This window comes from Melanostigma gelatinosum (genome assembly GCF_949748355.1).
Source record: "Melanostigma gelatinosum genome assembly, chromosome: 14".
Taxonomy (NCBI): Eukaryota; Metazoa; Chordata; class Actinopteri; order Perciformes; family Zoarcidae; genus Melanostigma; species Melanostigma gelatinosum.
In genome coordinates this window covers 7,331,313-7,347,044 of record NC_136647.1, presented here as the reverse complement: position 1 = coordinate 7,347,044, position 15,732 = coordinate 7,331,313, and positions in this window count along the sequence as shown.

Sequence of the window (15,732 nt, the reverse complement as noted above, 5' to 3'; positions counted from 1 at the left end):
TGAAACTGCATAGCGCAGGATGTTGCTGCTTGAGTGAACAGATCCTGTATGACAATAACAACAGCAGCTGGTATGAGGTGTGGGAGAACCGACTCAAAGTTAGCCGAAGAACAGATGGACCAGCTGGTCTCTTCTGGTGGGTTACCATGGTAATGTTGATTTGACCTTATTTGTGTCGAATATTTCTACTGCACCCCCACAGCACCGAATCCTTTCTTTCACAATGTCAGCATGAATTTCCATACTTTTAAACACATAAACCTACTCACATAGATTTCCATTTAAACATGTTTACTTAGCCATCTAGAAAAACACACGCGTATACCCGTTTTGCCCACACACATATGTACACCTATTGCCAGCAGGATCCAACGTCACCCGCTGTGCTTAGAGTCACAGTTGCCACTTTCGTTCAACATACTTTCTAAACCCAAGGGAGGTCTCTTGTGTTCCTCATTAGCATAGGTGCTGTCCCCAGCGTGAGGCCTGTCAGCAATCTTCCACTTAAGATATGAAAACTTGGAGCAGAAAAAAAGGAGGAGAAAAATTCAGACCACAGAGGACTGTGCACAAATCTGAGTTTAATGCTGGTTAGATCTGCGTACTTTGTGAATTGCCATCATTTTGGGCCCATGGGCCTATATTTCTGAGAGAAATGCCACAAAATCTACATTGATTAACCTGTAGTTCCATGTGCCAAAAGACGACATAATATCATAAAAAAGACTCACTATTCAGCCAAGTGGTTTGACCCATTTTGAAAATGCAGATTTTAAAAATGTCCCAGAGTTGTGCTGAAGCCTAGAGAACACTTCGACCAAAGGTAATTAAAAATGTCAGTCGCATTTCGGTGTTTACATGTATATCTACTTTTAATCTTATTATTATTTATTAATCGAATTAATAAAGTCAGTGTACTTATATAAACTGTACTACTTTTGTTGTACAAGAAACCCTCAACTACCCTAAATCTGAGCTGCTTCACTTTTTATTCGATACCTCCTTTACTGGCTGATGAACTCTCTCTTCCCTCCATCAGTCTGGTCCTTACTCATCCCAGTCTCAACCTGCCTTTTCATGGCAAAATGCCTCAAAAAATAAATGCTAAATGCATTGATTTCAATGAGGAGCTACTAACTGCCGAGAAGGCAGGTTTTCCTTCCAATAAAAATAGTTTCCCTTCTTCAGTGCATGAAGCCAGGAAGCTCTGTTGATGTATAGAGATGCTTTAATGCAAAAATCATGTTGCCGGTGATGCAGGCTACAAATTGCTTATACACGGGACATCAGCTTAAAGCACCAGCCGTAACGACGTCACGATTGGAAATTTAAGTTGGTCTTACCTTTAAAAGACCTATTGGTTTTGCATCTGTATTTTCTATTCCTGTATGTACCTGCACTTCATTTAAAACGACATTACCAGGCATGCTAATGGCATATGAAAGAAAGGTGTTTCACAGTTTTGTTATTTTGTCTCGTATGTATTCTAACACAAACACAGCAGCTGTAATGCCTTCCTTAAATGAGATGGTTTTGATTATAATTCAGTTGGCCCGTCGCCCAGGCCACAAAATTACATCTATTCATTTCTCCACTGGTCATACAAACTGCAGCAACTTCATTATTAAGTGTAGCCTTCAACTTAGAATAATATGTTACACTCAATACCAAATGCTATTTAGTTTCCCTGACGTTGAAAATCTATTTGTAATACTTTCAGTTTCATTAACTGACATAGGAACTTTCTAATTTGATGGGAAATATTTGTGTCCCAGATTGTAATGTATGAATTCAGTGGCTGGTGTAAAAGGTGTTTGTGAAGACGATGAGAAGCAAAACAAGAAGTCTGAATATGGCATTCAGTGAGCGCTTTTGAGCGTCTGGGAAATATAGCTAGGATGTTACCAACACAAATAAAGAAGCAGATGTGCACTGAGTAATTTGTTGGAGGCGAGCACAAGCCAGGTGCAGAAGCTGAGATGTGTCCTTACACCTCCCAGCGTGGGAGACGCAGTCGCTGGTACCATGCCATCTTCTCTACAAGCTCCAACTGACCTCTTGCAATGAGAAAAACTTGGTTGCTATGGTATCAAGAGCAATTTTAATGATATGCTGTTGCTACAGAATTTCGAGGCTTGATACATACCAGTTAGAAGCTCCCAAAGAGTGCACCATACCTCCATAACTATGGCGACTGCAAAAGGTGATTTGAACAACTATTTTCTTTAAATAGTGCCCAGCTAGTGGTGAATGTTGCTCTCCATTTGTATTACAATTGCACAGAATACCATTACACCATGAATATACAATGCATAAACCAAACGACGTGTCATACAAACTTTGGAATTTAAAGGATTTTGCACAAATGCGAGCTGCGTCCAAATTTCTTCCCTAATTTTGTTGTTCCACCATTGTCTTTGATATAGTCATAATACAGTTGAATCGGTCCACACAGGCAAGACACACAGTCTCCAGACTATAGTGGAGTGATCTCTGGAGGCCAGTGAGGATAAACATCCGTAAATCTGTTTTCGAAGGAAAAAAAAACTTTTAAATATTTTTCATATTAGACCAACTCTATTTTCATCCGCGCGTCCTCCAATTAGGCTAAACGCAACCTTTCACACACCTCTAACCTTTCCCCCTGTTAAATCATTTAAACTGTGCACGTTTAATACATTATACTATCTTGTTTATTTAGTGAGAAGCTTAACTTACAGTATATGCACACCTGATGAGTATAAATGGCAGTAGAAAAGTCAAGATCATTTCCCACCACTTGTAGTTTAGGCTCTGTCCACTTCTGGTCCAAATACAGATCCGGATTCAGATGTTATTATTAAATAAACAAAGAAAGCAGCTTTCTGTCACATCCATGTGGGATAACATGAATCACTGAGTCCTGGTGTTCAACCTCTTTTGAACCAGGCCAAAATATTTGCCTGAAAAGAAATAAGCAATAAGCTTTCAAAACTGATGCATGTAATCCTTATGATCTTGTTTTAACTTTGTTGTGATATCTAAAGACTGCAATCATTTTAAAGTTTGAATTTTTAAACAAAATTTGTCTAATTGATCAAAACCAATCTCCAGTGTTGCCAATGATGTTCAAAGAGAACAATGGACAAATGCTCTCAATGTAATCCTTTTCAGAAACTCTTTTTTTTTTATCTTACATTGAAATGTTAATTGAAGCTTCTCATCTGCCCCATGTAGTGTTTCTGTTCCAAGAGCGTGTGGAGCCTCGTAGTACACCGAAGGAGGTCGTTCGTCGCTGATTCTGGGGTTATTTTTAACCGTCCCCCGTGTGCAGGTCTAATCAGAACAGGATGTTTCCTCATCAAATTAACCAGGAATATATTTTCATGAAACGAGACTGGGTCTGCACATGTACCCTACCATGATGCAGCAGGCTAACTCAACTACATGGGCGGGTTAGGCTACTGGGTGGAGTATTGCAACTTCTCCACTTCAGTTGATAATCAGAGGTGGTTAAGCGTGTTAGTTACTTCTTAATGAGGCAATAACACAGAGACAAAGTCATATTTGAAATGAATGAAAGACTGAAAGACATTTATTGGTAAATGATAATTGAATTTCTTTCTGAATCTGAAGTATTTATGATGAAACACAAAAATAAACATATGTTGTTGTTTTTTGGTCATGTTATTTCAGGTAAAATTCCTTTATTCTACAAAAATAAGACCAATTTCCATGTGTGTAAAGTGAACAAGTAAAAAAATTTAAAACGATTATGTTGTCATCAAACTCTCCATGTTCAAAATTATTTTTCAACAAGTTGACAGTTAGAAATTCCCTCCAGCTGTGATGAGCCTCTTCAGACCTCATTTGCATTTCGAACAGTGACACATTGCATAATATCACTTAACACTCAGGATTTTCTCCTTGGGTTCTAAAAAAGATAGACGGAATAAGAAGCCTTGCCGGATCTCCAAAACACTTTCGGCCCACATAGTTCCACATATTCAGCAGCTCAAATGCGATATGCCTGGTGATGGTTCCACATTAGGTGAAACATCCGAAGCATTGTTTCATGTAACGTACTGCTACTAAGCAGCAAATGGAATTGGAGGTTTGTGTGCATGCCACCACATTATATCCTTCAGAGGAAAAGGAGACGGGACAAAATGAAATGAGATTCGGCCGGCATCTCCACACAAAACACCACCTCTAGCGCTTCTGTGGCTCTTTCACACCGGGAGAAACTGAAAGAGAGAGACCGAGTATGTTTCCCATCTGTGTAACACTCAGCGTTCCGGGCTATTGGCTGGTTTACGCCGTTGGGCTTCTCCTCGAGCTAACAGCTTGGCATGTCAGGCACAGGAGAGCTGTTGTTCTGCTTGTGTGCCCCCCTTTTATTTATATATCTTTTATCCAAATCTTTTATCCCTCATTCTACTTAATACATCTCTCTCCATCTGGTTCACTCCGCTATCCACTTCTCAGTTTGTTCCTGACTGTCCGCTCACCTCTCCATCTTTGAATCTTTCCTCTCGGCCGCCTTCATCTCTCCCGCCTTCTGTCTCTATCTTCTTCTCTCCTGGGTTGACAGTGAGGAAAGTTGATGAATCAGACTGCATGGGACAGTCTGGCATTTGAGTGAATCTGATGTGGTTAATATGATGCCTGCTGACAGCGCTGTGGAAATTGTTCACAGTGGAGGAGCACTGAGACACAGCTACACTTTGGCCCAGCTGCCCTCACTCACTCTGCTGCTAGTGTATCAGCATAGGGGAAGCGTGTGTGTGTGTGCATCCACATTTGTTTCCTGGGGGTCAAAGGTCAGCAGAATAAGGCGCCTTCCTTTTTTTCTGCCTCCACTTATCATCCTGTCTCAAACAGCTATTCCTTCAAGAGTTCACATCACAATGACAGTGATAGCTTTGAGCTTCCCTGGACGAATTAAAGTGATACTCACATCCACCTCTCATCATGGCTTACAGGAAACAAAGTAGGTTCTCACAAAACTCATGTTACATAATGACTTTGTTTTCTTCATTGCCATAAAAAAATCGTGATTTTTAGGCCAGAAGAGTCACAAAAAGACCCTTTGAACTGTAACTATTGAATTTAAATTGAATTAAATAAACACACAATTAGAGGTATTACATACTGAATAGATGTATTCTCAAATGACAACAGTGGAAACATTATTAGGACAATGCATTTTTAAATATAATTTTTGTGGGCATTTCTATGCCTTTAATATATATTTGACAGTGGAGCAAGGACAGCAAATAAGGAGGAATCACAAAGGTCCCAAGATGGTCTCAAACTGGGATATTGTGGATAATAATTAGTACTTTAAACTCTTATAAGCTACCAGGGGGGTCTTTGAGACCCATGATTCAAAATTATAAATATCATTTTGTTTTACAGTTACATTATTCAACTGTGTAACTTTTTCTATTGAGATGAGAATGTAGGTTTTTGCACCATGAATGAATCTGTGTGCTGTGGTTCTGCTCATATTTGTGCATGCAGATACCGAGATATTTCTACATGTCAGTGTGTGTGTGCATGTGGGTGCTGTGCATACTCAAACTGTGGATTTCTCTGTGCGTGTGTAAAACACATATGGTGAGTCAGTGTGTGGGAGCTAAGCGCCAGTGTGCCTGTAGGAGGAGGGAGAGCTGTTTGGTGGTGATGAAGAGGAAAGAGGATTCAGGTTGTGCACCAATAGGTGGCACTCTACCCTTTTGTGATTGGCTACGGTGGTCAAAGTCAGGTCTGGAAGCACATGTGTTTGCATCCCAATGGAACAGGAAGTTGGATGATACAGCTACCTTTTGTTCAGGCCTCTGGTTATTTCTGCTGCTGGCTGCTCTTAGTGTAGAGGAATAAAAGCAGAGTGACTTGGGGGAGGGGGTGGAGGTTACACCACTCTTGGTGATTGAATGGAGAGTTATCACTGATGGGGTTAGAAGCTCACTTTCCTTTAGGAATTTATTTACAATGCATGCCTTTATGTGTACCATTACGTGATTTTAGTAAAAATAACCCCAAAAAACAAAAAAACATTGAATGACTGGTTTCATGATTTGGAAATGTACTTCATGTATATCTGTTCATGTTTATATATATAGGCTGCATTATGTGTCACTGAATGCCAACCAACACACAGCGTCGTAATCTGTAGTTAACTGTAGTATCACCCATTCAGAGTACAACACATTGAGACTGATATATATATATATATATATATATATATATATATATATATAAATGTGTGAGTCACTGACTAAAACAACATCCCTATAGTTGTCTCCTGACGTCTCATATAACATCATTACTATCATCACCGGGAGCGGTGAAGGACTCGCATACAGTAGTATTCATGTGTGAAATGAGAATTATTGGCTTCATATCGTGTGATTCAAAGTAAAACATGGAACTGGTTTGATTAAACCATTGCGATCTTCTACATAAGGATAGACTGCAATGATTCATAAATGTAATTTACATGTCCTAGAGTGGAAATTGTGGCTATGATGATGAGAAAATGTCCAGCTAAGAGATTGCATTTTCAGTCTTACAACAAAGATTGTATTTTTCAAAATAAGCAGAGCCTCAAATGTTACTTTTAAATTCTATATCACAGTGGAATTGTCATACAAAGTGGAAGAGAGAAATGCATGCGTTTATATACATAACCTGGCTTTATTGAACATAGTAATATACAATCATGTGGGGAAAGTGAGCAGGGTTTTACCAATTAACAGGGGACAAGAGACCTGGAAATGCAAATATTATTTACTGTTGCAGTAAAAACAGGCCTTCCTGATGACAATTACAACTAATATAGAGAAATGTGTACAAGGAGAAAGTGTGGATGAACTAAACTGCTTGAAATACAAAAGTTGGTTGTCTTGTCATTCAAACAGTACAAATGTTAACAGTGCAGCTGATCACCAAGCAGGGTCAATTAGTTGGAATACAAATAGCAACCTACATAAATACTTAATCATATTCACAAAATATACAGATACAAATCATGATGCATGAGCATTAATTGTCTTCTAAATTGTATCCACAATTTCTAGGCAAATGACTTATGAAGTGTACAAATGAAAAAAGAAAAGAGATTAACGCTGACGAAATGAAACAATCAATAAAGCCCATGCCTGTGGAATGAAATGAAATGACTAAAGGGCAGTTCATGGCCGCAGTCACCATAGCAATATATTTCTACATTCTATGGAGTTTACAACCTTCTACATTCAGCAACCCTAACAAGGACATAAAGGGTCAGAGGCCATGCAAGTGCGGTTCTCGCCGTGGTGCGATGGAGCTGAGCCGCTATAGGCTGGGGTCAGAGGGCAGATCAATAGTGTCACTGATAAAAGCTAACGAGCTCAATCAAATGAAAAAAAAAAGCACACTCAGTCACGTGCGCACACATCCATACACACCAGCCCATTGTAGCTTATTTCTGTTGGACTATTCCACTGAAGTTTACTCTGCAGGAAAACCGCTGGAGGTGGGAGGTCGTTGGTGTTCTGAGACTCCATTGGGTTTGAGCCAGCAGTTCTCTAGCAGTCTTAGTTCACTAAGGGAGGAAGAGGGTGATGAATGAAGTAGAGAAAGAGGGAGGGTGCAAAGATAGTTCATACAGTCTGACACCACTGTTTTCTTAGTCCTCAGGGGTGCAAAGAAAAAAGAACATGCAACAACAGGCCTTTGAATAAAGAAATCCTTTGCACCCCATAATTGACACTGGAGACGTGAGTTCGTGTCCTGTCACAAGTTTTCCTTTTTATGTTCTAGTAGCCTAACCCATAACCCTACCTCAGTCATATCATAGTTGTAATTCATGGATATTGTAGAAAGCAATAATTAAAAATCCTTGGCACCGGATGTAATCCGAGGTGTTGTAGAATTGTCCAATAAGTTCTGGTGATAGAGTTGCTTCTTTGCAACCAGTTCATGAAAGACTTCAGAATATGGTATTAAGCAATGGATCCAAACTGTGGGGGTCCAACCAGAGTCTATATTGCATTGTTATAGCATTGCATATATGTATTCTATGTTAATGATGAAACACTTGAATCATGCATTATCTATTTATGCTGTCAGTATTGTTGAACTGAGCTCCACCATTCTGGTCTCGTCACAAGTCAGAGGGCTCACAGGAAATATACATAATTACATCAAATGAAGAGTTTTCCTTCCAAACCCGAATAAAACCCCAAACCAAAACACAATATTAAAGAACCAGGACGTCATGTTGCTTTTGTTCAATACATTCTATAGATAGGTCCCTCAGTATGAGCAAGATCGATTAAGAACACATGGGTCATTTCCCCCTATTGTACAGCTTTATTTAACATTTGTCATCAAAATCTAACACCCACTAAAGAACCAGAGGAAGTGTACAGTCTTCAACTGTACTGTCATCTTTTGGCACCGTGTGCAGTTTGTTTTTTTCCTCTTTCAAAAGGTGCCTGTGTTAATAAGAGACACCTTCAATGAGAACATCCTCACGGATGATGATGTCATGAGGAAGCAAACACACATCAGTTGATATTTAGACAGCACGTGGCTTAAACATGTTACAATATCTACTTAATTAGAAGCTCTGCATAATAATATGCAAATCCACACAAGTGTGCATTGAAATCATATTCATGAAAATGTTTTGGTCTTTCGTATAATTGATGATAGGTTTAGGTGTCTATCTTTTGCTGCTTTTTTAAAAGAAGCCTGTGCTGTCGTCGCAAAAAAGAATTGGCAGCCAGTGTAAGCATCCTTTAACATTAAACCGCTACAATAAGTATAAACAATATAAAAGAACAATGATGTTAAAGGACTAAATATTCTCTGGGGAAAGACGGGTTTGTTGCCAGGATACAGGCTACTGTATGAGACGCTAGCAATGATATGTAATAGTAGGTTATCTGTATGTTGCTTTTTTTTTTTTTTCCGCAGTTACCATCCAAAGTGTTAGCATCCATTGTTGCACTGAAGAGTCTTGCATGTCATACATTTGGGTGTGTTCCTCACTTGTTCCTACTGTGTTTATACCAGATGGATTACAGATTTGAGCTTTTACTTTGTGATGGTCATTCAATCATAGATCATATATATAATAATATTTCAAAGTTTATTCCTGTCTAAAGGAAATGTTTCTGCATGTGGCAGTTATTATTCAACCAGGCCTATGTATCTGTAGAACACACCTTAAAAACACTTTGAAGATTTCGCCTCACATCCTCTGTACTCCACCAGTGGAGGCAAATTAAGCCAATGTACCAAAAAATAGCGGGTGTTGTGGGGAAAGAAAATAAAGAGTGGAAAGAAGAGCTGGGAGTTCAGCCAGTCACATTGGATTCAGTCAGGACAAAGGGTAGACTCATTCCCTCAAATTTGTTCGAAATATCATAGAAGGGACTGTGTCATTTCAAACAAACATGCAAAATCACTATGTGTGGAACTGCATGCATGTTGCACGCATAACGATATAAATACATACAAAAAAGTAGTGTCTCTGCCTCTGGTTCTGCAGCCTAGCTAGCTTAGCCGTTGCATCCTGCCCCACCCACTCAAGACAGAGAACACAGGACAGACACTGAAAAAGTGTCTTACAACTTTTTTTAAATGTTGGGGAAAATAAATAATGAACTGAAAGACACAGATAGAGATTTTGTGCCTGTTTGAAATGATTCCAGAGCCTGGGGCCCACAGGATGTGAGCTCCCAGGTCAAGTTGGCAATAGGAGCTGGTACATGTGCTCTCAAAACACTCGCTTTCCAGGGAGGTACTTACAATGCACTGAGGCGGCATAAAACAGTGCTTGGCAAGCGTCTGTCATCTATTTATTGTGTATATGTGTACGTGTGTCTGTGTGTATATGTATGTGCCTGTGCAGGTGTATGAAATGTGTGTGCACGTCTCATTTCCAGGAAGACGAACACTTGGCTTACACGGTATCCCTGTAACACAGAAAGAAGAGAAAAAGGTAGAATTAGCGGAATCACACACTTTGCACTTGTGTAAAGTGTGTGAGTGTGAGAGACGGGGAGAGCAAGAGGGGCACCCTGGTCTGCTGCCAAGAGTATCTAAAGCTTTTCTCATCCAATTATGGATTTTTTATTTGATCATATTCAAATATATACAAATAAATGCACACACCTCCACACACACCTACTCCATCTCACATGCATCCACATCAGCCTGTACAACGCACATTGGTATGATGTAACAGCATTCACCGGATCAGTCTTGCTGTGAAGCTTGGCATCCGTGCGAGGCTGAATTTAAAATCTGAATTTATTCAGTCCCTCGCTGCCAATGTTGTTCAGAAAGACCTTGTGAAAGCCGTCTAGGAACCTCTGCCAGGTAGTTCACACCTCCACCTCCTCCGCCTGATGTGCTAAAGCAGGAGACACTTTTGACAGCACTGAGAGCCATTTTCAGCCGGAGAACTTATATGGCTGCTGGCAATAAAAGCCAAACTTTTTGTGTTGGTCGGTAGGTAGGTGAGGAGGACTAGTAATAATAATAATAATGTATTTTATTTGTAACGCACTTTTCATTTTTTTTTTTTTTAAATCTCAGAGTGCCACAGAGCCAGTACATAGTAAAAACATAGTAAAAAGCATAGTTAAAACATAAAAAAACTATAATAAAATAAAAAAATAAAAATAAATAAATAAATCACTAATAGTAATAAATAAATAAATACATAATAAATAAATAAATAGTAGAATAGCTACTCTGTCCATGTGCTTTAAATGACTTAGCTAATGAAAACAATTGCTAAACTGTTTGCCGTATGCAAATATATGCTTGTATTAGCTATATGTGACTGTGGGATAGTGTGAATCTTTAAGTTAAATAATAAGTCGCCTGGCCACATGCTCAATAGAATACATATTGTACATGATTTATGTCATGTTGTTTATGAGCTACACCATTCGTGGTTATAGTTGTTGCAGTAATGACAGTCTGCTGTGTTTCGGGTTGTTATGAGAAGAAGAGGAGTTGAAGTTGTTAAGTGCGGCAGAATTGAAGCTGCTCTCCGCAGGTTATTGGACATGACATTGGCGACAAGGATTGGATTTTCCATTTCCACCTGTCTCTCTGTTCCTTACCCTGCCTTGTGAGATGCTGGATCCATGGACACACTGACATGAATCGTTTGAAACATTCATTGCGGCCATCGGATTAACAGACGCCAGCAACAACCTGATGAGAGCCAAACTCATCCACAACCTGGGAATCGAGGGACAGCTGATTTATTTTGACTCTCTAACCGGTTTTCATATACGCTGCATGTGTCGTATGGCTGTCTTCACATTCCACTGCATCGCAGATCATTATACTGCGGCGGATTGTGAGTAAGTCCACCATTGCGTAGCCGACCGCAGGGGCCTGTGTAAGTTTGGGGCACTGGAGGATGAACAGAAAAGAGACCAGCTAGCGGAACACACTAACAACCTGAAACGTGTGATGTCCCCTGATGATTTAACACAGGCTAAGATGGAAATAACATTCTCAATCTGTGGCTGGTTTGGCGTTGCAACTAGCAACCTCCAGCCCCTCCTTCTCCCAGGCCGTGCTACCGACAAAGGTCACATAAGCATTGTGAAAGAAGGGGCTCAGTGTGGTGGCCAGGTATTGGTAAAGATGGCACAGCCTGCATTGTCAGAGGGAAGACTTGCCAGCCGCCGTTGCCAACCTTTGCGGCCTTTGCAGTAGCCACCCAAGCCTTGGGAACACATCCAGGTGGACATCTACAGGGAGCTCCATGGCATCCCACAGCATTAGCACTTCCTGGTGGTAACCTACAACCTCCATTCAAAGTGGCAACAGGGTCCCTTACAGCTCAGGTGGTCACAGACCTCCTTGGCTGTCTGTTTTCCGGTGGGGCATCCCCAACATCATCTCTACGGATAACGGCCAGGAGTTTGTCTCTGCAGAGTTTAAAACCTTTGTGAAGGACCAGGGACTCCATCACATCCGCAGAGCTGTCTACCACCTGGACGCAAATGAGGCGAGGTTCGACCAGGCATTTAAAAAACTGTGCCAGAGTGCACTTGGCAGATGACCTTCCTTTTTCAGCTGCACTGCTCCGGACCCTGCCACACTACCGGGCAACACCACACTCCACTATGGGCAGCTCCTAAGCCCTTCTAATGATGGGGCGTGAGCTGGAGCTTCCTCTTGGTGCACCACCAGCAGCGCATCAACAGAGTGGCAAGGTTTCAGACCATCAAAGTCACATGAAACAGTAGTTTGACAAGAGACACATGTCACCAACCAGCGAGGGCCAGCCGCCTTTTACTTGTTCGACAGATCTCGGTGGCATGCAAGCCACTGTATACTGGCTAAGGAAAGTGGCACCGAGATCCATTATAGACCCATACACTGATGCAGACTTAATTTCCCTGCTGAGCAGCTGCAGGCTCCAGTTGAGCAGTCACTGTAGACAGCAACCTGAACCCCTGGCTAAACCAGAAGCCCACCTGGCCTGAGTCTGGGCCAGGCAAAGTTACCTTAAACACTATGTTACGGACTTTTGTCTTCCAAAAGTGTTCAGACCGTAGTCGGTCCCTTGGCAGAATAATCCACACGGCTATGCTGGTAACTGGCAGTCTACCAACTTTACCTCGTTAGGTTGCAAGTAAACGTGCAAGCATAAGCATACTGAGTTGTTTTCATATGAGGGATGGGAAGCATGGAAAAGCTATATTTCAGTGTGATGGTGCTAAACATAAGCAATAATGCAGAACATGGTGTCCCTGGCATGCATATGATAATAATACACCGCTATAACTGGAGGCAAACAATTCCACACAGTATATTTATACAAGACAAAAGGGATGAAATCAAAAACTAGTTTGACAAAAGGCCAAGCTGTAGTTATACGTGGTTAGATGTCACCACTGAGAGTTAACTAGTGACACAGTTTGAAACTAAATGTTGATATCGCTATCTGCAGTTTAATTTATGTTACTGAACATACTGATTTTAACAACTGTTGTCGACAAAGTTGTAACAATTTCATACTTACCAGCCAATCAGCAAAATTGTATGATAACTATATTGTTCATAATGTATTATAATTAGTTCTATATAATAAGTATGTTGTTTGTATTTGTCCATTCTGTACAATAGGCAATCTTAACTGTTGACAGGCTATCACATATCAGTTACTTTGTAGTAAGAACCAGCCTCATTAGCAAGTAATAACTCATAATTGTATCCACTGTCACCTAAAATGAGCAAGCAACGTTCAGTGTCAGTGTCTTGCTATCGCCTACACTGACAGGTCACTGACAGACTCATGTTGGTTCTTGCAGAAACTGAACGTTTGACCTTTTGGTGATGGGACCATTTCTCTTTAGACGGACTGCCCTGCTGCAGGAACTGTATTTGCCAAAGTAACCAGATGGCCAATATGCATCTATACAGTCTAGTAAAGTAGATAGATAGACGAGACACATTTGCAAAGTCCTATGGGGACCAGATTCTGCTTTGCACGGAAATGACTGGATGATTAATGCTGAGCAGATGAGATAGAGGGACACCATCTCTGCTCATCCTGTCTTATCAAAGAGGAAGCATGGAACAGGCACTTCACCATGGGAGAGGGAGAGAGAGAGAGAGAGAGAGAGAGAGAGAGAGAGGGAGGGAGAGAGAGAGAGAGAGAGAGAGAGAGAGAGAGAGAGAGAGAAGTGGTTGGGGAGTATAGCGGCAGGGAGGGGGTAGCAGAGAGAGGGAGAGTGTGTGTCTGAAAGAGTGACACTGAGATAAAGTGAGAAATAGAGAAATCAATTGCGTGTGAGGGATGGTAGACAAGAGAGAACGCCTGTATTTGTGGAGTGAAAGTAGGGGCAGAGATCAATTTTCTTGTGTGATAATTTATCTTATGAGGAATTGTGAATGTTCACATGTCAACGCTGGAGTGGGCACACAGACGTCCATGTAAACACAGGTAGATGTGTGAGAAATGTGCACACGCAAACGCTCAAACTAGGTGACAAAAGCAGATGTAGCAATTCCCTCGAGAAATATGATAGATAGGGGAAGGCTGTTTATATTGGTCTTCTTCGCTCCCTGTCTGAGTGGCCTGTAATTGAATGATCATTACACCAAAGTTATGGCTACTGCCCCGCAGTCGAAAATAGGGATTGAGTTGGAAACAGCATTTAGTAGTTTTGATTTATGACCAACAATGAGGAAGTTGTTTTTCAAGCCTGGCAGTCTGATGGGCAATAAAGAGGGGCAAGGCTTATCGCCTGCTGTACCCACTCTGACACACATACACCAGTCAGCCAGCCAGCCTGCAACCAGTCAGCCAACCAGCTGGGGCCCTTCATGGAAGGAAGTGTTTTCATCAAATGTGTTTCCTTCACGTCTCGCCCTGAATGGTGCTATTCATTAAAATAGCCTCCAGTCGGTAGGCACTGCTGCCAAGGCACATTTATACACTTGTCCGCCTGTATCCTCACAGAAGTAGACACACACACGCACGCGCACTTACAAATCCACCTGCGCACACACTTGCACAAACAAAGAGTCTTTTCTTCTGGTCCAGCTCATCTTTGCAGGAGGGCCCTCTATATTAAAAGTAAAGCTACAAAGAGATAAAGAGGTATGCTGCATGCACTGCTATCTGCTTTCAGTCGGGGCTTATGGAGCTGTATATTTATCTATCTGGAGTGAAAAGGACGGCCTGCTTACATTTAATTGATGTGATATGTGGATTAAGGTGGATCTGACTGAGCATTAAGGGGTTGCTAGTGTGGGTGGTGCTGCATAGAAATAGCTATGAAATGTGAAGTGTTAACTATGGAAGTGTGAAGCATTGTACGGTGGACTGTGATTCAGCTGTGGCCCAGATCACTGAGCAGGAATGCTTTCATTTTCACCACAGCTCGCGTCTACACAACTTTGAACAGACTCACAGTTCAGCCACATCATATGTGTGTTATTGAAATCTTAACACCCAGCCTCTCAAATTCATCTTCATTAGCCAGATCCCATTTTACCGGGCTGTATGCAAATCAGGGCAAGTCATACTCCAGTCCAGAGGGTTTTGATTATGTACTTGATGCTGTTTTTGCTCATCATCACAGGCTCACGCAACTCCCTCAACACGCAGATCACTGCTCCATTATCCACACAGATCATTCAGGGGAAGCATTGATTAGAGATCAGATATATGCTGTGCATGAACAGTATCTTAAGTCTTCTTTGTAAATGTAAGTTTTTGTTCTACTTATATGTGACTGATATACTTATTTGTGACGCTGGCTAGTTCCAGTATTATCTGGTCAGTAAAGATTGACATTTTTTTCCAATTATTTTGTCAAACGTAGACTGAGTTGTTGGATTCTTCGACTTGTTGGTTACGCAGACATTTTGTTGAAGTTAAAGTAAAGTCTACCACACTATCTGCAGCAACCCTGTGTAACAGCTTTTGTCTATTGTTAGACATCTTGATTTTCATGGTGAGAGTGATGTAACCAAAATCAATCACAGCGACAATCTGTGGCTGTACTTCTTCTTGACACTGACTGGTCAGCTACAGGTTCAACCACCACTGGGATTTACAGTTATCCGCCCTGGGGCATGGTGTCACCTCCTCGTTCCTGTCATCACTCCCCCCACTCACTGCACTTGTTCAGTCATACAGTAGATTTGAATGTGTGCTGACATTCATATGCATCTGTTAATAGCATTTGGTTGGGACAAATCAGACTC